Raw genomic sequence first — 15,936 nt, 5'->3', positions numbered from 1 at the left:
GAGCTGGTCTTATCTGTCTTCACTGGGGATAAGTGTAGTGAACTGGTAAACAGAGATCCCGAGCTACATAACACCTGCTGGAGGTGGGATATTTTCTGGCTGGTCAGTGGATGTCACCTATGCAAATTTGTAGCGGAGTATTGTATGCTGTTAAATGTCTCTCAGAGTACCACCATGCATTTATATTGATTTTTGCTGCAATGTAGAAACTCAAGTAGCAACTTTCAAAAAAATGACATGTTGCTTGAATATGATGTTTCTAACACTTTATTGTTAAGTACCACAGTGTATTGAATATCACTCTAATATGAAAAGGAGCTTGATAATTCCTGATGTTGAGTTGTCAGAATTGAGATTAAGGACTATACTTTCAGGGATCATTTCTAAAGTTTTTGACTGTTGGCATGTGCTCGAAAGTGTCCAAACTCACCAATCACGATGAAGAGCTAAAGTGGATTCTCCTGAGCATGAATTGAGTGTTCAGTTCTACTTTGGTAGTAACTGTTTGCTGTTGATGACTGTTCCTGTCTTCACTTATGTGATTATTGGTGGGAGAAAACACAAACTGAGTGATTGTATTTAACTTCACAAAATAATTGATAGATTTGTGCATTCAAGTGTTGGGCTTCTGCATACATGTTATTGTCAGATTCTGGTGTTTGCTGTGTAGGTTTGAATTGTGAAAATTGTCAGGAACTAGCAATTGGTTGCTTTTGAAAAATTCGTAAAATCATTTTATGGAAGCGTTGATTGTACCATTTTTTATCAGATTTGTTTTGAAATCCAAATTAACAGCTAATCTCAAACACTGACTCTTCTTAACCACCCTTGCGTTCTGATTAAATCGCCAGGGTGGCTGCGGGAGGGTTTTTTTTAAATAAAAAAAAAACTATTTCATGCAGCCAACTGAAAGTTGGCTGCATGAAAGCCCACTAGAGGGCGCTCCGGAGGCGATCTTCCGATCGCCTCTGGCGCCCAGAATAAACAAGGAAGGCCGCAATGAGCGGCCTTCCTTGTTTTGCTTATATCGTCGCCATAGCGACGAGCGGAGTGACGTCATCGACGTCAGCCGACGTCCTGACGTCAGCCGCCTCCGATCCAGCCCTTAGCGCTGGCCGGAACTTTTTGTTCCGGCTGCGCAGGGCTCAGGCGGCTAGGGGGGCCCTCTTTCACCGCTGCTCGCGGCGAATCGCCGCAGAGCGGCGGCGATCAGGCAGCACACGCGGCTGGCAAAGTGCCGGCTGCGTGTGCTGCACTTTATTTGATAAAAATCGGCCCAGCAGGGCCTGAGCGGCAGCCTCCGGCGGTGATGGACGAGCTGAGCTCATCCAGACCGCTCAGGAGGTTAAACCCCATTTGCGATTCCTACCTTTAGCTTTGCAATCCTGTTTCACAAGCTAAAAAATGTGGTTTAGCCTGCTGCTGATCCCCAAACCTTCGGGTTCCGAACCCTCCCGCTTCTCCTGGAGAGCTCTTCTTGCAGATTTTAGTAGTTATTTTTATGCACTGCTACGTTTTCCAGGTATTAGGAGAGAGGTAAGATGCTCAATAATTAGGCTTCTCGTCTAGTTGGTAAGCCATAGGGCAATACATTTTAAAAGAAAATGAGATGGGATGAGCTGGTCTTATCTGTCTTCACTGGGGATAAGTGTAGTGAACTGGTAAACAGAGATCCCGAGCTACATAACACCTGCTGGAGGTGGGATATTTTCTGGCTGGTCAGTGGATGTCACCTATGCAAATTTGTAGCGGAGTATTGTATGCTGTTAAATGTCTCTCAGAGTACCACCATGCGTTTATATTGATTTTTGCTGCAATGTAGAAACTCAAGTAGCAACTTTCAAAAAAATGACATGTTGCTTGAATATGATGTTCCTAACACTTTATTGTTAAGTACCACAGTGTATTGAATATCACTCTAATATGAAAAGGAGCTTGAAAATTCCTGATGTTGAGTTGTCAGAATTGAGATTAAGGACTATACTCTCAAGGATCATTTCTATAGTTTTTGACTGTTGGAATGTGCTCGAAAGTGTCCAAACTCACCAATCACGATGAAGAGCTAAAGTGGATTTTCCTGAGCATGAATTGAGTGTTCAGTTCTACTTTGGTAGTCACTGTTTGCTGTTCATGACTGTTCCTGTCTTCACTTATGTGATTATTGGCGGGAGAAAACACAAACTGAGTGATTGTATTTAACTTTACAAAATAATTTTTAGATTTGTGCATTGAAGTGTTGGGCTTCTGCATACATGTTATTGTCAGATTCTGGTGTTTGCTGTGTAGGTTTGAATTGTGAAAATTGTCAGGAACTAGCAATTGGTTGCTTTTGAAAAATTCGTAAAATCATTTTATGGAAGCGTTGATTGTACCATTTTTTATCAGATTTGTTTTGAAATCTAAATTAACAGCTAATCTCAAACACTGACTCTTCTTAAACCCCATTTGCGATTCCTACCTTTAGCTTTGCAATCCTGTTTCACAAGCTAAAAAATGTGGTTTAGCCTGCTGCTGATCCCCAAACCTTCGGGTTCCGAACCCTCCCGCTTCTCCTGGAGAGCTCTTCTTGCAGATTTTAGTAGTTACTTTTATGCACTGCTACGTTTTCCAGGTATTAGGAGAGAGGTAAGATGCTCAATAATTAGGCTTCTCGTCTAGTTGGTAAGCCATAGGGCAATACATTTTAAAAGAAAATGAGATGGGATGAGCTGGTCTTATCTGTCTTCACTGGGGATAAGTGTAGTGAACTGGTAAACAGAGATCCCGAGCTACATAACACCTGCTGGAGGTGGGATATTTTCTGGCTGGTCAGTGGATGTCACCTATGCAAATTTGTAGCGGAGTATTGTATGCTGTTAAATGTCTCTCAGAGTACCACCATGCGTTTATATTGATTTTTGCTGCAATGTAGAAACTCAAGTAGCAACTTTCAAAAAAATGACATGTTGCTTGAATATGATGTTCCTAACACTTTATTGTTAAGTACCATAGTGTATTGAATATCACGTTAATATGAAAAGGAGCTTGATAATTCCTGATGTTGAGTTGTCTGAATTGAGATTTAGGACTATACTTTCAGGGATCATTTCTATAGTTTTTGACTGTTGGAATGTGCTCGAAGGTGTCCAAACTCACCAATCACGATGAAGAGCTAAAGTGGTTTCTCCTGAGCATGAATTGAGTGTTCAGTTCTACTTTGGTAGTAACTGTTTGCTGTTGATGATTGTTCCTGTCTTCACTTATGTGATGATTGGCGGGAGATACACAAACTGAGTGATTGTATTTAACTTTACAAAATAATTTATAGATTTGTGCATTGAAGTGTTGGGCTTCTGCATACATGTTATTGTCAGATTCTGGTGTTTGCTGTGTAGGTTTGAATTGTGAAAATTGTCAGGAACTAGCAATTGGTTTCTTTTGAAAAATTCGTAAGATCATTTTATGGAAGTGTTGATTGTACCATTTTTTATCAGATTTGTTTTGAAATCTGATTGACAGCTAATCTCAAACACTGACTCTTCTTAAACCCCATTTGCGATTCCTACCTTTAGCTTTGCAATCCTGTTTCACAAGCTAAATCTACCCATCCCTTTTACTAAGCTCCTAACCCTAGTAAGTAATCACCGTTTGGGCCATCTGTCCATCTTTGGTGCCTGTTCAGCTTCCATCCAACTGAAATCATTTTAGAGGGTTGACCGTACACCTGAATTTGTTTTTGCATTACCTCCAAACGGACAAACCACTGAGGCACAGGCAAAAAATGTGGTTTAGCCTGCTGCTGATCCCCAAACCTTCGGGTTCCGAACCCTCCCGCTTCTCCTGGAGAGCTCTTCTTGCAGATTTTAGTAGTTACTTTTATGCACTGCTACGTTTTCCAGGTATTAGGAGAGAGGTAAGATGCTCAATAATTAGGCTTCTCGTCTAGTTGGCAAGCCATAGGGCAATGAATTTTAAAAGAAAATGAGATGGGATGAGCTGGTCTTATCTGTCTTCACTGGGGATAAGTGTAGTGAACTGGTAAACAGAGATCCCAAGCTACATAACGCCTGCTGGAGGTGGGATATTTTCTGGCTGGTCAGTGGATGTCACCTATGCAAATTTGTAGCGGAGTATTGTATGCTGTTAAATGTCTCTCAGAGTACCACCATGCGTTTATATTGATTTTTGCTGCAATGTAGAAACTCAAGTAGCAACTTTCAAAAAAATGACATGTTGCTTGAATATGATGTTCCTAACACTTTATTGTTAAGTACCATAGTGTATTGAATATCACTCTAATATGAAAAGGAGCTTGATAATTCCTGATGTTGAGTTGTCAGAATTGAGATTTAGGACTATACTTTCAGGGATCATTTCTATAGTTTTTCACTGTTGGAATGTGCTCGAAGGTGTCCAAACTCACCAATCACGATGAAGAGCAAAAGTGGTTTCTCCTGAGCATGAATTGAGTGTTCAGTTCTACTTTGGTAGTAACTGTTTGCTGATGATGACTGTTCCTGTCTTCACTTATGTGATGATTGGTGGGAGAAAACACAAACTGAGTGATTGTATTTAACTTCACAAAATAATTGATAGACTTGTGCATTGAAGTGTTGGGCTTCTGCATACATGTTATTGTCAGATTCTGGTGTTTGCTGTGTAGGTTTGAATTGTGAAAATTGTCAGGAACTGGCAATTGGTTGCTTTTGAAATATTTGTAAAATCATTTTATGGAAGCGTTGGTTGTACCATGTTTTATCAGCTTTGTTTTGAAATCTGATTGACAGCTAATCTCAAACACTGACTCTTCTTAAACCCCATTTGCGATTCCTACCTTTAGCTTTGCAATCCTGTTTCACAAGCTAAATCTACCCATCCCTTTTACTAAGCTCCTAACCCTAGTAAGTAATCACCGTTTGGGCCATCTGTCCATCTTTGGTGCCTGTTCAGCTTCCATCCAACTGAAATCATTTTAGAGGGTTGACCGTACACCTGAATTTGTTTTTGCATTACCTCCAAACGGACAAACCACTGAGGCACAGGCAAAAAATGTGGTTTAGCCTGCTGCTGATCCCCAAACCTTCGGGTTCCGAACCCTCCTGCTTCTCCTGGAGAGCTCTTCTTGCAGATTTTAGTAGTTACTTTTATGCACTGCTACGTTTTCCAGGTATTAGGAGAGAGGTAAGATGCTCAATAATTAGGCTTCTCGTCTAGTTGGCAAGCCATAGGGCAATGAATTTTAAAAGAAAATGAGATGGGATGAGCTGGTCTTATCTGTCTTCACTGGGGATAAGTGTAGTGAACTGGTAAACAGAGATCCCGAGCGCCTGCTGGAGGTGGGATATTTTCTGGCTGGTCAGTGGATGTCACCTATGCAAATTTGTAGCGGAGTATTGTATGCTGTTAAATGTCTCTCAGAGTACCACCATGCGTTTATATTGATTTTTGCTGCAATGTAGAAACTCAAGTAGCAACTTTCAAAAAAATGACATGTTGCTTGAATATGATGTTCCTAACACTTTATTGTTAAGTACCATAGTGTATTGAATATCACTTTAATATGAAAAGGAGCTTGATAATTCCTGATGTTGAGTTGTCTGAATTGAGATTTAGGACTATACTTTCTTGAATCATTTCTATAGATTTTGACTGTTGGAATGTGCTCGAAGGTGTCCAAACTCACCAATCACGATGAAGAGCTAAAGTGGTTTCTCCTGAGCATGAATTGAGTGTTCAGTTCTACTTTGGTAGTAACTGTTTGCTGTTCATGACTGTTCCTGTCTTCACTTATGTGATTATTGGCGGGAGAAAACACAAACTGAGTGATTGTATTTAACTTTACAAAATAATTTTTAGATTTGTGCATTGAAGTGTTGGGCTTCTGCATACATGTTATTGTCAGATTCTGGTGTTTGCTGTGTAGGTTTGAATTGTGAAAATTGTCAGGAACTAGCAATTGGTTGCTTTTGAAAAATTCGTAAAATCATTTTATGGAAGCGTTGATTGTACCATTTTTTATCAGATTTGTTTTGAAATCTAAATTAACAGCTAATCTCAAACACTGACTCTTCTTAAACCCCATTTGCGATTCCTACCTTTAGCTTTGCAATCCTGTTTCACAAGCTAAAAAATGTGGTTTAGCCTGCTGCTGATCCCCAAACCTTCGGGTTCCGAACCCTCCCGCTTCTCCTGGAGAGCTCTTCTTGCAGATTTTAGTAGTTACTTTTATGCACTGCTACGTTTTCCAGGTATTAGGAGAGAGGTAAGATGCTCAATAATTAGGCTTCTCGTCTAGTTGGTAAGCCATAGGGCAATACATTTTAAAAGAAAATGAGATGGGATGAGCTGGTCTTATCTGTCTTCACTGGGGATAAGTGTAGTGAACTGGTAAACAGAGATCCCGAGCTACATAACACCTGCTGGAGGTGGGATATTTTCTGGCTGGTCAGTGGATGTCACCTATGCAAATTTGTAGCGGAGTATTGTATGCTGTTAAATGTCTCTCAGAGTACCACCATGCGTTTATATTGATTTTTGCTGCAATGTAGAAACTCAAGTAGCAACTTTCAAAAAAATGACATGTTGCTTGAATATGATGTTCCTAACACTTTATTGTTAAGTACCATAGTGTATTGAATATCACGTTAATATGAAAAGGAGCTTGATAATTCCTGATGTTGAGTTGTCTGAATTGAGATTTAGGACTATACTTTCAGGGATCATTTCTATAGTTTTTGATTGTTGGAATGTGCTCGAAGGTGTCCAAACTCACCAATCACGATGAAGAGCTAAAGTGGTTTCTCCTGAGCATGAATTGAGTGTTCAGTTCTACTTTGGTAGTAACTGTTTGCTGTTGATGATTGTTCCTGTCTTCACTTATGTGATGATTGGCGGGAGATACACAAACTGAGTGATTGTATTTAACTTTACAAAATAATTTATAGATTTGTGCATTGAAGTGTTGGGCTTCTGCATACATGTTATTGTCAGATTCTGGTGTTTGCTGTGTAGGTTTGAATTGTGAAAATTGTCAGGAACTAGCAATTGGTTTCTTTTGAAAAATTCGTAAGATCATTTTATGGAAGTGTTGATTGTACCATTTTTTATCAGATTTGTTTTGAAATCTGATTGACAGCTAATCTCAAACACTGACTCTTCTTAAACCCCATTTGCGATTCCTACCTTTAGCTTTGCAATCCTGTTTCACAAGCTAAATCTACCCATCCCTTTTACTAAGCTCCTAACCCTAGTAAGTAATCACCGTTTGGGCCATCTGTCCATCTTTGGTGCCTGTTCAGCTTCCATCCAACTGAAATCATTTTAGAGGGTTGACCGTACACCTGAATTTGTTTTTGCATTACCTCCAAACGGACAAACCACTGAGGCACAGGCAAAAAATGTGGTTTAGCCTGCTGCTGATCCCCAAACCTTCGGGTTCCGAACCCTCCCGCTTCTCCTGGAGAGCTCTTCTTGCAGATTTTAGTAGTTACTTTTATGCACTGCTACGTTTTCCAGGTATTAGGAGAGAGGTAAGATGCTCAATAATTAGGCTTCTCGTCTAGTTGGCAAGCCATAGGGCAATGAATTTTAAAAGAAAATGAGATGGGATGAGCTGGTCTTATCTGTCTTCACTGGGGATAAGTGTAGTGAACTGGTAAACAGAGATCCCAAGCTACATAACGCCTGCTGGAGGTGGGATATTTTCTGGCTGGTCAGTGGATGTCACCTATGCAAATTTGTAGCGGAGTATTGTATGCTGTTAAATGTCTCTCAGAGTACCACCATGCGTTTATATTGATTTTTGCTGCAATGTAGAAACTCAAGTAGCAACTTTCAAAAAAATGACATGTTGCTTGAATATGATGTTCCTAACACTTTATTGTTAAGTACCATAGTGTATTGAATATCACTCTAATATGAAAAGGAGCTTGATAATTCCTGATGTTGAGTTGTCAGAATTGAGATTTAGGACTATACTTTCAGGGATCATTTCTATAGTTTTTCACTGTTGGAATGTGCTCGAAGGTGTCCAAACTCACCAATCACGATGAAGAGCAAAAGTGGTTTCTCCTGAGCATGAATTGAGTGTTCAGTTCTACTTTGGTAGTAACTGTTTGCTGATGATGACTGTTCCTGTCTTCACTTATGTGATGATTGGTGGGAGAAAACACAAACTGAGTGATTGTATTTAACTTCACAAAATAATTGATAGACTTGTGCATTGAAGTGTTGGGCTTCTGCATACATGTTATTGTCAGATTCTGGTGTTTGCTGTGTAGGTTTGAATTGTGAAAATTGTCAGGAACTGGCAATTGGTTGCTTTTGAAATATTTGTAAAATCATTTTATGGAAGCGTTGGTTGTACCATGTTTTATCAGCTTTGTTTTGAAATCTGATTGACAGCTAATCTCAAACACTGACTCTTCTTAAACCCCATTTGCGATTCCTACCTTTAGCTTTGCAATCCTGTTTCACAAGCTAAATCTACCCATCCCTTTTACTAAGCTCCTAACCCTAGTAAGTAATCACCGTTTGGGCCATCTGTCCATCTTTGGTGCCTGTTCAGCTTCCATCCAACTGAAATCATTTTAGAGGGTTGACCGTACACCTGAATTTGTTTTTGCATTACCTCCAAACGGACAAACCACTGAGGCACAGGCAAAAAATGTGGTTTAGCCTGCTGCTGATCCCCAAACCTTCGGGTTCCGAACCCTCCTGCTTCTCCTGGAGAGCTCTTCTTGCAGATTTTAGTAGTTACTTTTATGCACTGCTACGTTTTCCAGGTATTAGGAGAGAGGTAAGATGCTCAATAATTAGGCTTCTCGTCTAGTTGGCAAGCCATAGGGCAATGAATTTTAAAAGAAAATGAGATGGGATGAGCTGGTCTTATCTGTCTTCACTGGGGATAAGTGTAGTGAACTGGTAAACAGAGATCCCGAGCGCCTGCTGGAGGTGGGATATTTTCTGGCTGGTCAGTGGATGTCACCTATGCAAATTTGTAGCGGAGTATTGTATGCTGTTAAATGTCTCTCAGAGTACCACCATGCGTTTATATTGATTTTTGCTGCAATGTAGAAACTCAAGTAGCAACTTTCAAAAAAATGACATGTTGCTTGAATATGATGTTCCTAACACTTTATTGTTAAGTACCATAGTGTATTGAATATCACTTTAATATGAAAAGGAGCTTGATAATTCCTGATGTTGAGTTGTCTGAATTGAGATTTAGGACTATACTTTCTTGAATCATTTCTATAGATTTTGACTGTTGGAATGTGCTCGAAGGTGTCCAAACTCACCAATCACGATGAAGAGCTAAAGTGGTTTCTCCTGAGCATGAATTGAGTGTTCAGTTCTACTTTGGTAGTAACTGTTTGCTGTTGATGACTGTTCCTGTCTTCACTTATGTGATGATTGGCGGGAGAAAACACAAACTGAGTGATTGTATTTAACTCTACAAAATAATTTTTAGATTTGTTTATTGAAGTGTTGGGCTTCTGCATACATGTTATTGTCAGATTCTGGTGTTTGCTGTGTAGGTTTGAATTGTGAAAATTGTCAGGAACTAGCAATTGGTTGCTTTTGAAAAATTCGTAAAATCATTTTATGGAAGCGTTGATTGTACCATTTTTTATCAGATTTGTTTTGAAATCCAAATTAACAGCTAATCTCAAACACTGACTCTTCTTAAACCCCATTTGCGATTCCTACCTTTAGCTTTGCAATCCTGTTTCACAAGCTAAAAAATGTGGTTTAGCCTGCTGCTGATCCCCAAACCTTCGGGTTCCGAACCCTCCCGCTTCTCCTGGAGAGCTCTTCTTGCAGATTTTAGTAGTTACTTTTATGCACTGCTACGTTTTCCAGGTATTAGGAGAGAGGTAAGATGCTCAATAATTAGGCTTCTCGTCTAGTTGGTAAGCCATAGGGCAATACATTTTAAAAGAAAATGAGATGGGATGAGCTGGTCTTATCTGTCTTCACTGGGGATAAGTGTAGTGAACTGGTAAACAGAGATCCCGAGCTACATAACACCTGCTGGAGGTGGGATATTTTCTGGCTGGTCAGTGGATGTCACCTATGCAAATTTGTAGCGGAGTATTGTATGCTGTTAAATGTCTCTCAGAGTACCACCATGCGTTTATATTGATTTTTGCTGCAATGTAGAAACTCAAGTAGCAACTTTCAAAAAAATGACATGTTGCTTGAATATGATGTTCCTAACACTTTATTGTTAAGTACCATAGTGTATTGAATATCACGTTAATATGAAAAGGAGCTTGATAATTCCTGATGTTGAGTTGTCTGAATTGAGATTTAGGACTATACTTTCAGGGATCATTTCTATAGTTTTTCACTGTTGGAATGTGCTCGAAGGTGTCCAAACTCACCAATCACGATGAAGAGCTAAAGTGGTTTCTCCTGAGCATGAATTGAGTGTTCAGTTCTACTTTGGTAGTAACTGTTTGCTGTTGATGATTGTTCCTGTCTTCACTTATGTGATGATTGGCGGGAGATACACAAACTGAGTGATTGTATTTAACTTTACAAAATAATTTATAGATTTGTGCATTGAAGTGTTGGGCTTCTGCATACATGTTATTGTCAGATTCTGGTGTTTGCTGTGTAGGTTTGAATTGTGAAAATTGTCAGGAACTAGCAATTGGTTTCTTTTGAAAAATTCGTAAGATCATTTTATGGAAGTGTTGATTGTACCATTTTTTATCAGATTTGTTTTGAAATCTGATTGACAGCTAATCTCAAACACTGACTCTTCTTAAACCCCATTTGCGATTCCTACCTTTAGCTTTGCAATCCTGTTTCACAAGCTAAATCTACCCATCCCTTTTACTAAGCTCCTAACCCTAGTAAGTAATCACCGTTTGGGCCATCTGTCCATCTTTGGTGCCTGTTCAGCTTCCATCCAACTGAAATCATTTTAGAGGGTTGACCGTACACCTGAATTTGTTTTTGCATTACCTCCAAACGGACAAACCACTGAGGCACAGGCAAAAAATGTGGTTTAGCCTGCTGCTGATCCCCAAACCTTCGGGTTCCGAACCCTCCCGCTTCTCCTGGAGAGCTCTTCTTGCAGATTTTAGTAGTTACTTTTATGCACTGCTACGTTTTCCAGGTATTAGGAGAGAGGTAAGATGCTCAATAATTAGGCTTCTCGTCTAGTTGGCAAGCCATAGGGCAATGAATTTTAAAAGAAAATGAGATGGGATGAGCTGGTCTTATCTGTCTTCACTGGGGATAAGTGTAGTGAACTGGTAAACAGAGATCCCAAGCTACATAACACCTGCTGGAGGTGGGATATTTTCTGGCTGGTCAGTGGATGTCACCTATGCAAATTTGTAGCGGAGTATTGTATGCTGTTAAATGTCTCTCAGAGTACCACCATGCGTTTATATTGATTTTTGCTGCAATGTAGAAACTCAAGTAGCAACTTTCAAAAAAATGACATGTTGCTTGAATATGATGTTCCTAACACTTTATTGTTAAGTACCATAGTGTATTGAATATCACGTTAATATGAAAAGGAGCTTGATAATTCCTGATGTTGAGTTGTCAGAATTGAGATTTAGGACTATACTTTCAGGGATCATTTCTATAGTTTTTCACTGTTGGAATGTGCTCGAAGGTGTCCAAACTCACCAATCACGATGAAGAGCAAAAGTGGTTTCTCCTGAGCATGAATTGAGTGTTCAGTTCTACTTTGGTAGTAACTGTTTGCTGATGATGACTGTTCCTGTCTTCACTTATGTGATGATTGGTGGGAGAAAACACAAACTGAGTGATTGTATTTAACTTCACAAAATAATTGATAGACTTGTGCATTGAAGTGTTGGGCTTCTGCATACATGTTATTGTCAGATTCTGGTGTTTGCTGTGTAGGTTTGAATTGTGAAAATTGTCAGGAACTGGCAATTGGTTGCTTTTGAAATATTTGTAAAATCATTTTATGGAAGCGTTGATTGTACCATGTTTTATCAGCTTTGTTTTGAAATCTGATTGACAGCTAATCTCAAACACTGACTCTTCTTAAACCCCATTTGCGATTCCTACCTTTAGCTTTGCAATCCTGTTTCACAAGCTAAATCTACCCATCCCTTTTACTAAGCTCCTAACCCTAGTAAGTAATCACCGTTTGGGCCATCTGTCCATCTTTGGTGCCTGTTCAGCTTCCATCCAACTGAAATCATTTTAGAGGGTTGACCGTACACCTGAATTTGTTTTTGCATTACCTCCAAACGGACAAACCACTGAGGCACAGGCAAAAAATGTGGTTTAGCCTGCTGCTGATCCCCAAACCTTCGGGTTCCGAACCCTCCTGCTTCTCCTGGAGAGCTCTTCTTGCAGATTTTAGTAGTTACTTTTATGCACTGCTACGTTTTCCAGGTATTAGGAGAGAGGTAAGATGCTCAATAATTAGGCTTCTCGTCTAGTTGGCAAGCCATAGGGCAATGAATTTTAAAAGAAAATGAGATGGGATGAGCTGGTCTTATCTGTCTTCACTGGGGATAAGTGTAGTGAACTGGTAAACAGAGATCCCGAGCGCCTGCTGGAGGTGGGATATTTTCTGGCTGGTCAGTGGATGTCACCTATGCAAATTTGTAGCGGAGTATTGTATGCTGTTAAATGTCTCTCAGAGTACCACCATGCGTTTATATTGATTTTTGCTGCAATGTAGAAACTCAAGTAGCAACTTTCAAAAAAATGACATGTTGCTTGAATATGATGTTCCTAACACTTTATTGTTAAGTACCATAGTGTATTGAATATCACTTTAATATGAAAAGGAGCTTGATAATTCCTGATGTTGAGTTGTCTGAATTGAGATTTAGGACTATACTTTCTTGAATCATTTCTATAGATTTTGACTGTTGGAATGTGCTCGAAGGTGTCCAAACTCACCAATCACGATGAAGAGCTAAAGTGGTTTCTCCTGAGCATGAATTGAGTGTTCAGTTCTACTTTGGTAGTAACTGTTTGCTGTTGATGACTGTTCCTGTCTTCACTTATGTGATGATTGGCGGGAGAAAACACAAACTGAGTGATTGTATTTAACTCTACAAAATAATTTTTAGATTTGTTTATTGAAGTGTTGGGCTTCTGCATACATGTTATTGTCAGATTCTGGTGTTTGCTGTGTAGGTTTGAATTGTGAAAATTGTCAGGAACTAGCAATTGGTTGCTTTTGAAAAATTCGTAAAATCATTTTATGGAAGCGTTGATTGTACCATTTTTTATCAGATTTGTTTTGAAATCCAAATTAACAGCTAATCTCAAACACTGACTCTTCTTAAACCCCATTTGCGATTCCTACCTTTAGCTTTGCAATCCTGTTTCACAAGCTAAAAAATGTGGTTTAGCCTGCTGCTGATCCCCAAACCTTCGGGTTCCGAACCCTCCCGCTTCTCCTGGAGAGCTCTTCTTGCAGATTTTAGTAGTTACTTTTATGCACTGCTACGTTTTCCAGGTATTAGGAGAGAGGTAAGATGCTCAATAATTAGGCTTCTCGTCTAGTTGGTAAGCCATAGGGCAATACATTTTAAAAGAAAATGAGATGGGATGAGCTGGTCTTATCTGTCTTCACTGGGGATAAGTGTAGTGAACTGGTAAACAGAGATCCCGAGCTACATAACACCTGCTGGAGGTGGGATATTTTCTGGCTGGTCAGTGGATGTCACCTATGCAAATTTGTAGCGGAGTATTGTATGCTGTTAAATGTCTCTCAGAGTACCACCATGCGTTTATATTGATTTTTGCTGCAATGTAGAAACTCAAGTAGCAACTTTCAAAAAAATGACATGTTGCTTGAATATGATGTTCCTAACACTTTATTGTTAAGTACCATAGTGTATTGAATATCACGTTAATATGAAAAGGAGCTTGATAATTCCTGATGTTGAGTTGTCTGAATTGAGATTTAGGACTATACTTTCAGGGATCATTTCTATAGTTTTTGACTGTTGGAATGTGCTCGAAGGTGTCCAAACTCACCAATCACGATGAAGAGCTAAAGTGGTTTCTCCTGAGCATGAATTGAGTGTTCAGTTCTACTTTGGTAGTAACTGTTTGCTGTTGATGATTGTTCCTGTCTTCACTTATGTGATGATTGGCGGGAGATACACAAACTGAGTGATTGTATTTAACTTTACAAAATAATTTATAGATTTGTGCATTGAAGTGTTGGGCTTCTGCATACATGTTATTGTCAGATTCTGGTGTTTGCTGTGTAGGTTTGAATTGTGAAAATTGTCAGGAACTAGCAATTGGTTTCTTTTGAAAAATTCGTAAGATCATTTTATGGAAGTGTTGATTGTACCATTTTTTATCAGATTTGTTTTGAAATCTGATTGACAGCTAATCTCAAACACTGACTCTTCTTAAACCCCATTTGCGATTCCTACCTTTAGCTTTGCAATCCTGTTTCACAAGCTAAATCTACCCATCCCTTTTACTAAGCTCCTAACCCTCGTAAGTAATCACCGTTTGGGCCATCTGTCCATCTTTGGTGCCTGTTCAGCTTCCATCCAACTGAAATCATTTTAGAGGGTTGACCGTACACCTGAATTTGTTTTTGCATTACCTCCAAACGGACAAACCACTGAGGCACAGGCAAAAAATGTGGTTTAGTCTGCTGCTGATCCCCAAACCTTCGGGTTCCGAACCCTCCCGCTTCTCCTGGAGAGCTCTTCTTGCAGATTTTAGTAGTTACTTTTATGCACTGCTACGTTTTCCAGGTATTAGGAGAGAGGTAAGATGCTCAATAATTAGGCTTCTCGTCTAGTTGGCAAGCCATAGGGCAATGAATTTTAAAAGAAAATGAGATGGGATGAGCTGGTCTTATCTGTCTTCACTGGGGATAAGTGTAGTGAACTGGTAAACAGAGATCCCGAGCGCCTGCTGGAGGTGGGATATTTTCTGGCTGGTCAGTGGATGTCACCTATGCAAATTTGTAGCGGAGTATTGTATGCTGTTAAATGTCTCTCAGAGTACCACCATGCGTTTATATTGATTTTTGCTGCAATGTAGAAACTCAAGTAGCAACTTTCAAAAAAATGACATGTTGCTTGAATATGATGTTCCTAACACTTTATTGTTAAGTACCATAGTGTATTGAATATCACTCTAATATGAAAAGGAGCTTGATAATTCCTGATGTTGAGTTGTCATAATTGAGATTTAGGACTATACTTTCAGGGATCATTTCTATAGTTTTTGACTTTTGGAATGTGTTTGAAAGTGTCCAAACTCACCAATCACGATGAAGAACTAAAGTGGTTTCTCCTGAGCATGAATTGAGTGTTCAGTTCTACTTTGGTAGTAACTGTTTGCTGTTGATGACTGTTCCTGTCTTCACTTATGTGATGATTGGCGGGAGAAAACACAAACTGAGTGATTGTGTTTAACTTTACAAAATAATTGATAGATTTGTGCATAGAAGTGTTGGGCTTCTGCATACATGTTATTGTCAGATTCTGGTGTTTGCTGTGTAGGTTTGAATTGTGAAAATTGTCAGGAACTAGCAATTGGTTGCTTTTGAAAAATTCTTAAAATCATTTTATGGAAGCGTTGATTGTACCATTTTTTATCAGCTTTGTTTTGAAATCTGATTGACAGCTAATCTCACCTCTTCTTAAACCCCATTTGCGATTCCTACCTTTAGCTTTGCAATCCTGTTTCACAAGCTAAATCTACCCATCCCTTTTACTAAGCTCCTAACCCTAGTAAGTAATCACCGTTTGGGCCATCTGTCCATCTTTGGTGCCTGTTCAGCTTCCATCCAACTGAAATCATTTTAGAGGGTTGACCGTACACCTGAATTTGGTTTTGCATTACCTCCAAACGGACAAACCACTGAGGCACAGGCAAAAAATGTGGTTTAGCCTGCTGCTGATCCCCAAACCTTCGGGTTCCGAACCCTCCCGCTTCTCCTGGAGAGCTCTTCTT

At 39.5% G+C, this 15,936-nt stretch overlaps 1 protein-coding gene and 13 non-coding genes across 21 annotated transcripts in view; all 14 read left to right on the top strand.

Moving 5' to 3' along the window:
* Positions 1-15,936, top strand: part of TEX14 (testis expressed 14, intercellular bridge forming factor) — a 477,154-nt gene that overhangs the window by 203,025 nt on the left and 258,193 nt on the right. The gene's annotated exons all lie outside the window — the stretch shown is intronic.
* On the top strand, positions 359-574 carry LOC137554947 (small nucleolar RNA U3). Its single transcript, XR_011027660.1, has one exon. It is a non-coding gene; the product is annotated as a small nucleolar RNA U3 (small nucleolar RNA).
* LOC137555009 (small nucleolar RNA U3) lies at positions 1,975-2,190 on the top strand. The gene has a single exon (XR_011027718.1). It is a non-coding gene; the product is annotated as a small nucleolar RNA U3 (small nucleolar RNA).
* On the top strand, positions 3,064-3,278 carry LOC137554916 (small nucleolar RNA U3). The gene has a single exon (XR_011027630.1). It is a non-coding gene; the product is annotated as a small nucleolar RNA U3 (small nucleolar RNA).
* LOC137554893 (small nucleolar RNA U3) lies at positions 4,331-4,546 on the top strand. The gene has a single exon (XR_011027608.1). It is a non-coding gene; the product is annotated as a small nucleolar RNA U3 (small nucleolar RNA).
* On the top strand, positions 5,591-5,806 carry LOC137555016 (small nucleolar RNA U3). The gene has a single exon (XR_011027725.1). It is a non-coding gene; the product is annotated as a small nucleolar RNA U3 (small nucleolar RNA).
* Positions 6,680-6,894, top strand: LOC137554944 (small nucleolar RNA U3). Its single transcript, XR_011027657.1, has one exon. It is a non-coding gene; the product is annotated as a small nucleolar RNA U3 (small nucleolar RNA).
* On the top strand, positions 7,947-8,162 carry LOC137554892 (small nucleolar RNA U3). The gene has a single exon (XR_011027607.1). It is a non-coding gene; the product is annotated as a small nucleolar RNA U3 (small nucleolar RNA).
* Positions 9,207-9,422, top strand: LOC137554964 (small nucleolar RNA U3). Its single transcript, XR_011027676.1, has one exon. It is a non-coding gene; the product is annotated as a small nucleolar RNA U3 (small nucleolar RNA).
* On the top strand, positions 10,296-10,510 carry LOC137554945 (small nucleolar RNA U3). The gene has a single exon (XR_011027658.1). It is a non-coding gene; the product is annotated as a small nucleolar RNA U3 (small nucleolar RNA).
* On the top strand, positions 11,563-11,778 carry LOC137554891 (small nucleolar RNA U3). The gene has a single exon (XR_011027606.1). It is a non-coding gene; the product is annotated as a small nucleolar RNA U3 (small nucleolar RNA).
* LOC137554963 (small nucleolar RNA U3) lies at positions 12,823-13,038 on the top strand. Its single transcript, XR_011027675.1, has one exon. It is a non-coding gene; the product is annotated as a small nucleolar RNA U3 (small nucleolar RNA).
* On the top strand, positions 13,912-14,126 carry LOC137554915 (small nucleolar RNA U3). Its single transcript, XR_011027629.1, has one exon. It is a non-coding gene; the product is annotated as a small nucleolar RNA U3 (small nucleolar RNA).
* Positions 15,171-15,386, top strand: LOC137554833 (small nucleolar RNA U3). The gene has a single exon (XR_011027549.1). It is a non-coding gene; the product is annotated as a small nucleolar RNA U3 (small nucleolar RNA).

The sequence above is a fragment of the Hyperolius riggenbachi genome, chromosome 2 (assembly GCF_040937935.1).
Source record: "Hyperolius riggenbachi isolate aHypRig1 chromosome 2, aHypRig1.pri, whole genome shotgun sequence".
Lineage (NCBI taxonomy): Eukaryota > Metazoa > Chordata > Amphibia > Anura > Hyperoliidae > Hyperolius > Hyperolius riggenbachi.
The sequence above is the reverse complement of the archived record's forward strand: the minus strand, read 5'-3'. Positions and strand labels throughout refer to the sequence as shown.